Source organism: Taeniopygia guttata, chromosome 7 (assembly GCF_048771995.1).
Source record: "Taeniopygia guttata chromosome 7, bTaeGut7.mat, whole genome shotgun sequence".
Taxonomy (NCBI): Eukaryota; Metazoa; Chordata; class Aves; order Passeriformes; family Estrildidae; genus Taeniopygia; species Taeniopygia guttata.
Window position 1 is genome coordinate 2814583 of NC_133032.1, and position 11509 is coordinate 2826091.

The 11509-nt window shown below is 40.9% G+C and overlaps 1 protein-coding gene across 5 annotated transcripts in view; it reads right to left on the reverse strand.

The window, feature by feature from the left end:
* Window positions 1–11509, reverse strand: part of AGAP1 (ArfGAP with GTPase domain, ankyrin repeat and PH domain 1) — a 307825-nt gene that overhangs the window by 268527 nt on the left and 27789 nt on the right. The gene's annotated exons all lie outside the window — the stretch shown is intronic.

Sequence of the window (11509 nt, forward strand, 5' to 3'; positions counted from 1 at the left end):
TCTGTCTTAGAAGCCTTAAGAGCCTCACCCTTTATCTGAGGTCAAACACCAGAGCTGGCTTCCCCAGGCTGACCTCAGCTGACATGAAGCCTCAGCAGTCACAGACACTTGATCTACAACAACGACCAAACTACCCTCCTTGGGTCCAGCTCTTCTTCTGTAAAATAGGATGGTCTTGAAGGTCCTTTCAAGCCCAAAACAGTCAATGAATCTGTGATTGCACTACATATGTACAAGCACCGCTGTCCTGCAAGTGCCCTGCCAAAAGTTAGATAGCCCAGAGGAAACATCACCGGAAAGGACAACATCACCACCAAGAGTCACTGCAAGCACTGTAACAACCTGCACAGAAGGGCTGCGGTGAACGGCATTTCCACACACACACACACACACTACAGCTCTCTGTTCCAAACAGGGATGTGGGTGATGGCATTAAACAAAAGGCTGACAGAGAGAGACATCAGCAGGACTAACAGCAGAGGAGAAGCACAAGGCTTCCAAGCAGATCCCTTTTCCCTTTCTGTTACAGGGGAAGAACACCCAAGTGCATTAAGCAGGTGATAATTGTTTTAAAGATACAAAAAAACCCACCTCTTCCTTGCCCAGTTAGGAGGTATGGATTTTAAACCTTCTGGAAGGGAAGAACCAAGAACTCATCATCAATATCCTCAGCAGATCCCTGCACAGAAGACTGACAAGCCAAGTGCCATGAGCAGATGGTTCAAGGTTTAGCAAGAACCACTGTCATATGCTAATTTGCTATTAATTACAGAAGCTGTCATGATTACTGCAGCACTGTGCACTGAGGAAGGGTGCCAGAAAACACAGCCCTTAAGGAAAGTTTCTGACTAATAAAGTTTTTGATAAAAACATAGCATTTCTAGTGACCAAAGGGTGAAGAACATACGGTCATTGTGTTTGCTATTATACACACAAAATCTGACATTCCATGTGCAAGGCATCAGCACCAGTGCTAAAGCAAATCCTTACTGGTTTAGGGTGGAATCCCACACTCGTTTGGGTTGGAAGAGACGTTAAAGATCATTTCATTCCCTCCCCCATTGTCCTGGGGGCACATTTACTGCATCCTGCTCCCAAATAATTGTTCCTTCTATCAGTCACCTTCACCCACATTTTGAACCGCTGAATTGAAAGCTGAAGAGCATCACCAGATTTTGAGCAATTGCTGTCACTCATCACTTTTCTCACACGTAAGTTGGTAAGAAAAATGCCAGCAGGTGAAAATAAAAACTGACTCCACCGTTTCTTGCCTCAGCATCCCATCAGCTGCTAAAGTTTGCTCAAAGGGAGGGATAAAGCTACCCAAATCTGCATATTCCCAAAAAGTTTAATGGGTATGTAAATAGATGGTTTTTAATTCCATCAACATTTCCATGACCCTTGAAGTACAGAAATACGAACACCTCTCTGCCCATCAACTTCCCACCCTTTCAAAGACAATTTCCATATGGATTTTGTACAGAGCAGGTTGTCAATAACAGCATAATAGAGATTTATATCCCTACCTATGTCAGTTCCTAGAGGTTTTCACTCAGGGGTGGTAGCCATTTGTCCTTCCAAGTCTTATCAGTCTTATCAGTCAGAGCTGCTCAAAACCCAGGCAGACAGGGAAAAAGAGATATCAAGAAAGGATAGAAACAACCAAAAACTTCAGGAATTTCCTTCCCCTCAACACACAAATCCTATTAGCAACTAAGTAGTTGTCAGTGTGAATGACTAACAGCAAATATTTCCTATATCATCTGGAAAGAGCCAAGCCCCTGAGATCTCATTATCAGAACCAAGTGCCCCAGCTGACATAAATTATTTACTGCAAACCAGTGGTTTTCATTATGCATATGCATTATATGCTGAAGGTACATCTGTGCCCCAGTTTTAAACCACCATGTACAGACAAAGCTAGAAACAACTAAAATCTAACATTCATTCCACAGAACAAGATGATGGTCTTGGCTGGTAAGTCTACCCATCACAAGCGATATTACACAGATGTTTGCAATACAACCCAAAGGTAAATGATAATAGCCTGGAGAATATAGGCATTTTTCTTCCTTTTCTTTTTGACACCCTGACAGAAAAGAAAATTCTTGGTCTTAATCACCTGTACCCAAAGCCCAAGGTGATCCATTTCAGTTATCTGAGTGACAGCACACAGGGAGACACAGACATATCAGACCACACTCCTTCCCATTTCCCTCATCTGTTTCAGACATGTTTCTGTCCTCTACGGTGAATTTCAGATGGAAATCTATTACTCATCCCAGAAACCAACACCTTGAGGATTGCAGCATCCAAACTCTGACCGTGGGGTTCCCCCATTTCTTCTCCTTCTTTGACCCCCAGAAAGCAAACCCTAAGTGGGTTGTCTGACCACAGTTTCATCAAAATGGAATGAAGTCTCACTTGCTTCTTTTTTAGGACCACACCATAACACATTCATTTCATACTTCCATTTCCTTAACATCCAACTCAACAGGTGTTTTCACACTGATGCCTCTGACAGCCACGAAGGTGCCTGCAGAGCAGGCAGAATGGTACCTAAATCCCCTAAATTAAATCTAGTCTTACCTTTATGAAGAATCATTATTTTCATGGAACTGAATTTAGAATATTTGTAACACTAGTCTGAGAAACAGCCCAAGCATGTATGAATACAACAGGCATTCCTGATGGAAAACAGACAGCAATTATCACATCAATATTTGGGTGCTCATTCCCAGCACTTCGTTAGGCTGATTTAACACAGCTTTTATATATATAACATAGACCCCTTGCTCCAGGGGAGAAACTCTTCTTTCTTGTGCTCCAAGTCTTTATTCCCCTTGCTTAATCAACCAGACCCTGACCTGAAGGCAGAAGTCACAGGTGTGATGTATAAAAAGAGCAGCTCAGCTCCCAACACCTCTTTTAAAGCACAATTCCACCCCATGAATGCATGCATTTAAATTTGTTCCCACTGCTCTGTACGGCAACTACCTGGACTTTTTCTTTGAGAGAAAAGTAAAATGGATTGGTCTTGCTGTGGTTTAACCCTAGTCAAGGAGGAACATCTGTTTAAGAGCACCTCTCCCTTATCAGCTAGGAGGTATTGACAATCAGAACAAAGCACAGAAACGTGTCCTCGAGGGATCTGTAAGCATCCTACACTGTTAATTTTAACCACCAAACCAGACATCTCAAAGGGGAATTTTAAAAGCAGTGGGATTTGATGTCCACAAGCCCTTCTGGAAAGCTATCCACAGGCTGAGAGTATCAGCCAGAGAGAAACAGGATACAGCCAGGGAGTAACACCTCAAGTTACCTCCTGCCTGTGCTGCGGGCAGGGGAACAGTGTTAGCACCTGAAAGCAAACCAGCACTGAGCCCTGCCAGCTCACTTCCTAGCTTTCAGGGTTAAGATTTATTTTCTCCTAAAGCACACAAATCTACATTCACATGCCAAAGAAACACAAAGAATGTGAGTTTGTAAACATAAGCAAAATAACCTTTTCTATCTGTTGGCGCAAAGGCAAAATGAACCAAGGTCTTCACTCTCTACCAAATACATCTAAAACTGGTTGTGCACTTGAGACCAATGCTAGTGACCCAAATTCTTCCTCCTTTTGCCTTCTGTCTTCCAAATCTTCTCATTTCCACCACTGACATCCTCCAGCCCTTCTCCAAATCACCAGTTTTCCTTTAACAGCACAGTGCCAAAGACCTTTCCCTCCAGATTTTCCTATTACATCCTCTCTTGCAGCAGTCCCCAGCTGTCTTCCCTAGGTTTCCCCTCCAGCTGAAAGCAGAAAGGAGCCTGCACATCCCATGAACAATCCTCACACACAGCAGGCTCTGGGATCCCCGGATTTGGAGGCTTCATTGCCACAACTGTTCCCCTGTCACACACTGCCTGTCCCTCTCCCGGCTCCGTGGGCAGGAGAAGGGAACTATTGAGCTCAGCTCCTACATCTGTACAGAGCTGCATCTTAACAGCTCACTGCTGGCCTTGTCTGAATCAGAGTGGGGGCTTTTAAAATTCAAGCGACCGTTTCAATGAGCTCCTCAGCATTATTTAGCAGCACTGAGGAACACAGTTCGCTACCAAGCTTAGCCTCAGATTAATGGCCAACATGCCCCACATTTCTAACTTATCACTGCAAATTTACAAGTAGATTCAGTAAGAAGTATAAACACAGAAGTGTAATAGATAAACTACTGCTCCTATTTTAACCTGGAGCAAGTAAAAAATATAAAAGCTGAGGTTATTTTTATTATAGACTCCAGCTGTGGGTTTTGATGTAAAGAGGCAAGTTGGACACTAGAATTCACCCCTGGAACTGAACTGGCAGCTGGAGTTCAGAAACACGTATGGTCACCAAAGGTGCCCCAAAATGCCAAGTTTTTAGAGCAACAGCCCAGTTATCTGAAATTCCAGGTCTCTGCCACAGTCAGGGGCTAGTTTTTTCCTAGCAGCAGTAAACCCATCACCCTAAAAAGAACACCTGAACTGACAAAACACAGGAAAAGCTGCCCTAATCAAATAAAGCAATGATAACTTGCAATCAGAATTTCTATGCCATGCCTTCCACACTAATACTGAATTAAGAGATTTAGGAAGCTTCCATGGATTGAGCTCTACTCCTGTGTGCACAGGCTGATAGAACCCTAGAAGAGGAAAGACTTGGCACTGTGTTTTGTGAATTGTTTCAGGTCTGTTATTTCACAAAATGACAGAATATCCTAAGTGGGAAGAGACCCGTAGGGATCATCAATCCAACTCCCGGCCCTGGATTGACACCCCAACAATCCCACTCTGGGCCTGACAGAGTTGTCTAAACCCTCCTGGAGCTCTGGCACCCTTGGGACTGTGATCATTCCCAGGGGAGCCTGGTCAGTGCCCCAACACCCTTCAGCCTTGCATTATTCAGCTGCCTCAGTGCCACCTCACAAACCTTTAAGCAGGGAAATTTCTTGAGACATCCACAATCCTTAATCCCTTCTTTAACACATTCATTCTCCGCTCTCCCTAGATGTGAACCCTGGACATTTAAATATTCCTTTCACCCTCAACCCAGCCTGGGAGACAGTCTCATTCTCAACTCCCAGTACATTTATTTGCTCTAGAAATCTTTGGTACAGCATTCCAGACACCCACAGCACATGTGCATTACCTGCACATGTGCATACCCTTACACACACAGAAGTGCATCCTAAAGTCAGAATTACCTCTTTTAGGAAGGTTACTCACACAAACTAATGACTCCAAGTGCTATTTCCATACCAGCAAGCACGCCTTCCAGGGCATTGTTTTCCATATGGTCCTGCACAAACAAGTTTCTAGAAAGCTCACAGTTAGTCTCACTGCTGTAAAACAGGAGGAAAGGAAAACTACAGACCCATAAATTGCTTATATTAAGTTCATTTATTCTATGGACGGTGCATAATTGTCATAAAACAGTTCACCATGAGTGGCAATTTTCCACAAAGCTGTGACAGTCAATTTATGGAGAGTTCTACTTTTGCATATGAGGGAAAAAAGAGTTAGTGCCAACATCTATAAAATTTGTGACAGTGCTAAGAAAAATTACATCTCCTTTGGCATTTTTCCTTTAAAAAAAGAACCTCTGAACTCACAGTCATACATATCTCACTAAGCAAAAACATGCTGGGAATGCTTAAACTGCTCTCGTGCTGTCTGAAATGTCTCAGCTCTGGGTTTCTGTTTTGTTTTTGTTTAACCTTGACCTGTGAACTCTCAGTGTCAGCCACACCTCTCATAACTCTTCCTGTGGAAAGATATTTAGAAGTTGAAGCACAGGGATCTGAGCTCTCTCTCCAAACCAAGAGCTGAGCACGAAGCACAAGTCCCACAACAGGTACTTATTTAATACCAATACTCCCGACACCTCTGGGCAATTTTCTAATTAAAGTGAGTAGCTCAGAGGTTCAGAGGCTTCAGTTTCAGCCTGTGAAGTAGTCAGATACATTGAAAGTAGAATAATCTCAGGGTTTCCAACCCAAACGCAGCAGTCCAGCACATGGAAGTTATTGTGCATCAAGTTGCACTGTCCTGTGAAGGCCCTCTCAAAATGATGCAACTTAAAATTCTTCACTTAGAGGACTGACTGCAAGTATTTCTTTAGATATAGAGCAGGTGGGAATGGCAACATAAAAATAAATTGTAGGGGCATCCTCAAAACTGACATTAAAAACTGTCCTACTACTCTAGGCAAAGACAGTACTATGCTGCTGCAACTACTACTATCTGTGAGGTTAAATACATGTAACTATCAAAAAGAGGATTTAACTTATAGGTTCTGAGGATAACAGGACAATTTTATACTGTAAACAAGTCTCTGGGTCTTGTCCAACAGGATAAACCCTCACAGAACACAGACACGCACCCTCAGAGCCTGGATTCAGCTAAACCAGCTTCTTTCCTCTACCTAATTTTAAAAAACAGAGTGAAACCAGAAGGCAAACTAGAAAACTGCTGTGAAAGAATCAATTCTCATTGTGACTCATACTGTTAGAAGAGCCCCAAAACAGTCTTACAGAAAGAATACTAATTACTTGCATAAACAGTGTAGAAAATGGAGAAAAACCAGGAAAATCCCCCTGATACAGGAAAATTTGTCCAGCAGCATTTTGAGTCCGAGTCCTGTTTTAAGCTGACTTTTTAAATTTCTGCAAGTCCTACGAAGTGCAAAAACAAACTACAGTTCTCCTTTTTCCTACATATCACTTGGCTTTTATCCCATCTTCAATGGACAAGAGAATCCAGTTTGGCTTCTGTATCTCATTACCTCCATCTACTGGCAAGAGCTGCTCCTGGTTTACAAACCCCCTCCAGACCCAGTTCACACTTAATTTTTTTTAAAAAAAACCTCATTTCAGAAATACTGATAATTAAGTGAGTGAGAAAGAATAACACAAATCATTCAATTCCAAAACACCTGAAGGTACAGGCCAACTTACAGACCTCACACCACTTTTTTTCTGATGTCTAGAATTTAGTCCTCCCTACCCATGTATGAAATTTATCTTTGGGTTGAAAATCAACAGCAGGAGCCACAGCCTAAGAGTCCATTTAAAGTATTAATGTGATTTCCCATTAAACTTCACAGCCTTTACTGGTAACACATTAGATATAAAATCAGAAAATCCTGCAGTGGTTTGGGTTGGAAGGGACCTCAAAGCCCAACTCATTCCACCGCTGCCATGGGCAGGGACACCTTCCACTATCCCAGGCTGCTCCAAGCCCTGTCCAACCTGGCCTTGGGCACTTCTAGGGGTGGAGCAGAAGAGCACCAGAAGCACTAACAGCTCCTATTTAAAAGAATTCCTGGACTAGCACAAACATCCCAAGGCAATCACACTCCCAGCCTCTATTCCTACACAAAGTCATAGCTCTTCTGCAAACCAGTTCTTCAAAACAAGTTAACAACAAAATAAATAACACACTACAATTCAGGCACATTGAAACATTTTTAACACTAATGAAGGCTGGTGGTCTCTACAATCTTGCTTCCCCTACATTAACCCTTATTAAGTGGGATACTCTAATGTGCCTGGAAATTTATCTTATATTCAGCTGCTCTTTGTAAAGTATTAGATTATTTTAAGTTATCAAAACTATTTGTTCTAATGCAGAATAAAATGCATGCTTTCCTTTTTCCCAGACCTTTTTATGTTATTTATGGTACTGCTCCTCATCCCCAACTCTCACAGTTGTCAGCAACCAGAAGAGGGCAACATTTTAAATAATATGTAAAACCACTACCAATTCCATCAGCTGCAGAACCCTGGGACAAGTTTAGTCTCACCAAAACCCACCAGGTTGTCTCAAAGCTCCTCACTTATCACGTAACAAGGAAAATTTCCATTTCCTCTTTCTATAGATCCAAGATCTCCACTGAGTGATTTGATCAGAAGATTTCTGTAAGCAGTGAATTAAGTACTTTCCCACCAGCACTGCAGTATCATGATGCTTCAGCCCAAGCAAAACTGTTCTGTGGCTACACTACTGTTAACTTGCATTATTTTATGCAGTCAATTTAAAAATGAGATCTTTTCTGAAACATTTCATACTCTTTATTTACCACACTGTGTTCCTAAAATACACTCAAGTTTGCACAACTCATTTTTTCATGCAACTTGCTTAACTTTCACAATAAAGTCAAAATGATGATCCACTTAAGGGAAATGCAAAACCTTTTCATCTCATGATAAATAATACAGATTCACTTGTTCTTTGAAATTCAGTGAGCAAAACATGCTCTGATCCATCCAAGACAGTGCTGCTCACTGATCCACAAGCAGAGCCACAAAATTCTCTAAGAGACTGCTGCTATGGTGATGCCTCTTCAAGAGTGAGCAACATCCACAAAAACACTGTGCAGAAACATGGCAAAAAAACTCCTTTAGGTTTTAAATAGTAAATTTCAATTTGGGGAGTGAGAGCGAAATGTTACCATGGAAAAATGGTTTCAATAAATAATCTGGATGCCCCTGATCAAAGTTAAATCTGGGATTCATCCATGGGGTTTGTTTTTTCCTTACATGGATAGCACCAGGCTGCATTAATTTAATCTTTAAAAACTGTACGGTTGCTAAACCTGATTTTTAGCTGTTCCTCAATGCCTGGCATAGTTTACATCTGAGAATGAACCTGTGTCTATGAGTTTGTTCATATTGTGCATGAACAAACCTGCTCTACCTTTATCTGGTCCAGGTTGGTGCTGGCTGTGAGGAACCAGCACCTGAAGGCATCCAGGACTAATCCCTGTCTGACAACAGAATATTCTCAACTTGGATTGATTTGGGTGTAAGGACTCCGCATTCTGTATCAGATCCTTCAAGGTTTTAGCCCAGTTTCCATAAGAACTAAGTACTTACCATTGAAGTCAGGCTTGATGTAATTTTAATTCCCCATGGTTTTACAGATGTGTTGAGTTTTAAAATACAATAAAATATTTTCAAGCTATGACATAAAGAAATTTTAAAACAACCAAATTTCACTTCATAATTAAGCTTCATTAATGGAAAAAAAGTCAAAATTTCATAACAGGAAAGTAAGCAAAAAAAGGAGTAAAAATTAGTCCCAGCAGAAGTGGAAAGGCCACACTGATTTAATAATATTAGTTTAAATATCCAGTCCCAGGCTGATCTATCCCCAGTAATCTAGGAGGAAAAGGAACCCAAACTGCCCTTTTGTACTAAGTCCTGAATACCAAGAGTCTGGGACAAGCAATGTCACATTTTTTTCCAGTATGTCCAGATAAACTGGCCCTTAAGGCTGACTAATTAGGCAGCTGTTTAAGGGAATGAAAGATCATGAACCAGAAAGCTCCTGTGCCAAGATCAAACAGCTCTGTTTAGTGTGTCTATGATCCCTCTCAGATGTTTTCCCAGAACTGCAAGTCCTGTGCAGAAGCTGCTTTAAGCAAAATATTCACAGAGACTTAAAATTTAGAAGGCAGGACAAGTGTTTGTTAATAAAAAAGCTTTTGTCTTATTGTGAAAAAAAATTAAGTATGTCATTAATTCTGCAGTCACATATTTCACGAAAACAGAGTACACACTACCCTCATCCTTCTTCAGGCTTCTCTTGCACTCATCCCTGTCAATAATCAAATAACCAGATCTAGAAATACTGAGTCAGACATCAATATTGATAGAAGCATTTTATTAAGTTGAAAATCGTTTTGTATTCTTACTCCTCTGCAAGGATTGTATGCTGTTTTTCATTTATCCATCTACTCAAGTACCAACTTTGCCATTTTCTAAAAAAAACACTCTTTTAACATGCTGTAAGCTCATGATCATAATTCAGACTGTTTCATCCCCTATGCACAGCACATATTTATGCTGTTTCCCTTTTGCATATTATACCTCCTACTCCAACTAGAGAAAACTGACTACATTTAAAACAGAATATTGTATTTCCCATCAAGTCAAGACCTGCAAGGCCTAGAGCCAGTATTAAAGGTTTATGGGATTCCAAACCTCTGGATACTCATTAGCAAATGAGTCTTCAATACCAGGTTCCTGGAAGAAGATTTTAGCCTCACTTGCCAGTAATCTTTGGAATTTCACTGACTGACATCACAGCAAACTCTCACCTCAACATCCTTCTGCTTCCAAAAGTCACCTGAATTACAGGCATTTGAATCCCTCATGTACCAACCAATTCTGCTTTTATTAACATACCAATTATGAATGTTAATTACTTTGCCATATCCCAGTTTATAGATGGTCATAGCTGAGGATACGTGAATGGCAAAACTCCACAAAATCAACTGAAAATAAACACAGAATAAGCCCAAGTGTTCCCTTTTATTAGAAGAGGTCCTGATGGAGGCAGTAGTAAATACTTTTTAGGCAAAGCTACTCAAACTAACATAATGCTTCCTCATGGAAGAGAGGATTCACGATGGGAAGCAGTACTTCACCTTCAGAGACCATGAGCAACAGCTACATTTTCTCCTCTGCACAGCTACAACCCACTGATCAAGAATGATCTGCCCACAGCACAGTATTTATCTTGCTACTCTGTTCTCCAATACATACATAAATATAGTCACATAAATATTGTCTGGTTAAAAAAAAGTATCCATCAATCTAACAATTACTTTCCAATATTTTAAGAATATTAGGAATATTGCTAATCACAGTAAAAACAATCTTGCTCTGTCCTTAGTGTAATGTTTCATCTCTATTCACACAAACAGTGAGAATTTATATTTATTTTTACAGATTAGGCACGCTTATTAAAAACACCTTGATGAACTGAAGGTTCTTTCTCTGATTACAGAGCCTCTCCTCTTTCTTTAGTTCAATGCACAGTTCTCAGCATCTGAGCACTTTCAATTAATCACTGAAGTCCCTGCAAAAGTGAAATGCTCCATTTATTCTGCATAGCCTGGGCTTTCAGAAACTTACCCAAATTTCTCTTTTCCATTTCCAGAGTCAGAATGCTTTTAGCAGCTTGACAATATTGCTTTGGTATATTATAACAAGACTTCATAAGAACCTCAATTCATTTATAACTGCTACTTACAGAGTCTCAGACTGGTTTGGGTTAGAAGGGACCTTAAAGTTCATCCAGTTCCACCTCCTTCCACTACCCCAGGTTGCTCCAAGCCCCATCCACTCTAGCCTGCAACACTTCCAGGGGTGGGGCAGATACAATTTACCACCTCATGTTAAGTCTGCCTCTGTTAAATCCTGGCTTGAAAAGGACTTATCACCTATATATGAGAGGAAAAATTTTTAAAATCCAACTCTAAAATATTTCTGTTCCTAGCACCTAAAATTCTGAAAGTTAAGAGAATTCCCTGCTATCCATTTTTCAAACCATGTGGTTGGACTTGGTCACCACCAGGATCTCCAGGATGCAAGATCCAAGCAGGCACTGATGCTGCCAAGAGTTCAATTGACAAGAGGCTGAGCATCAGGAAAATCCTACACAGCCCCATATCTCATTTTTTTTTATAAAAGCTGACACT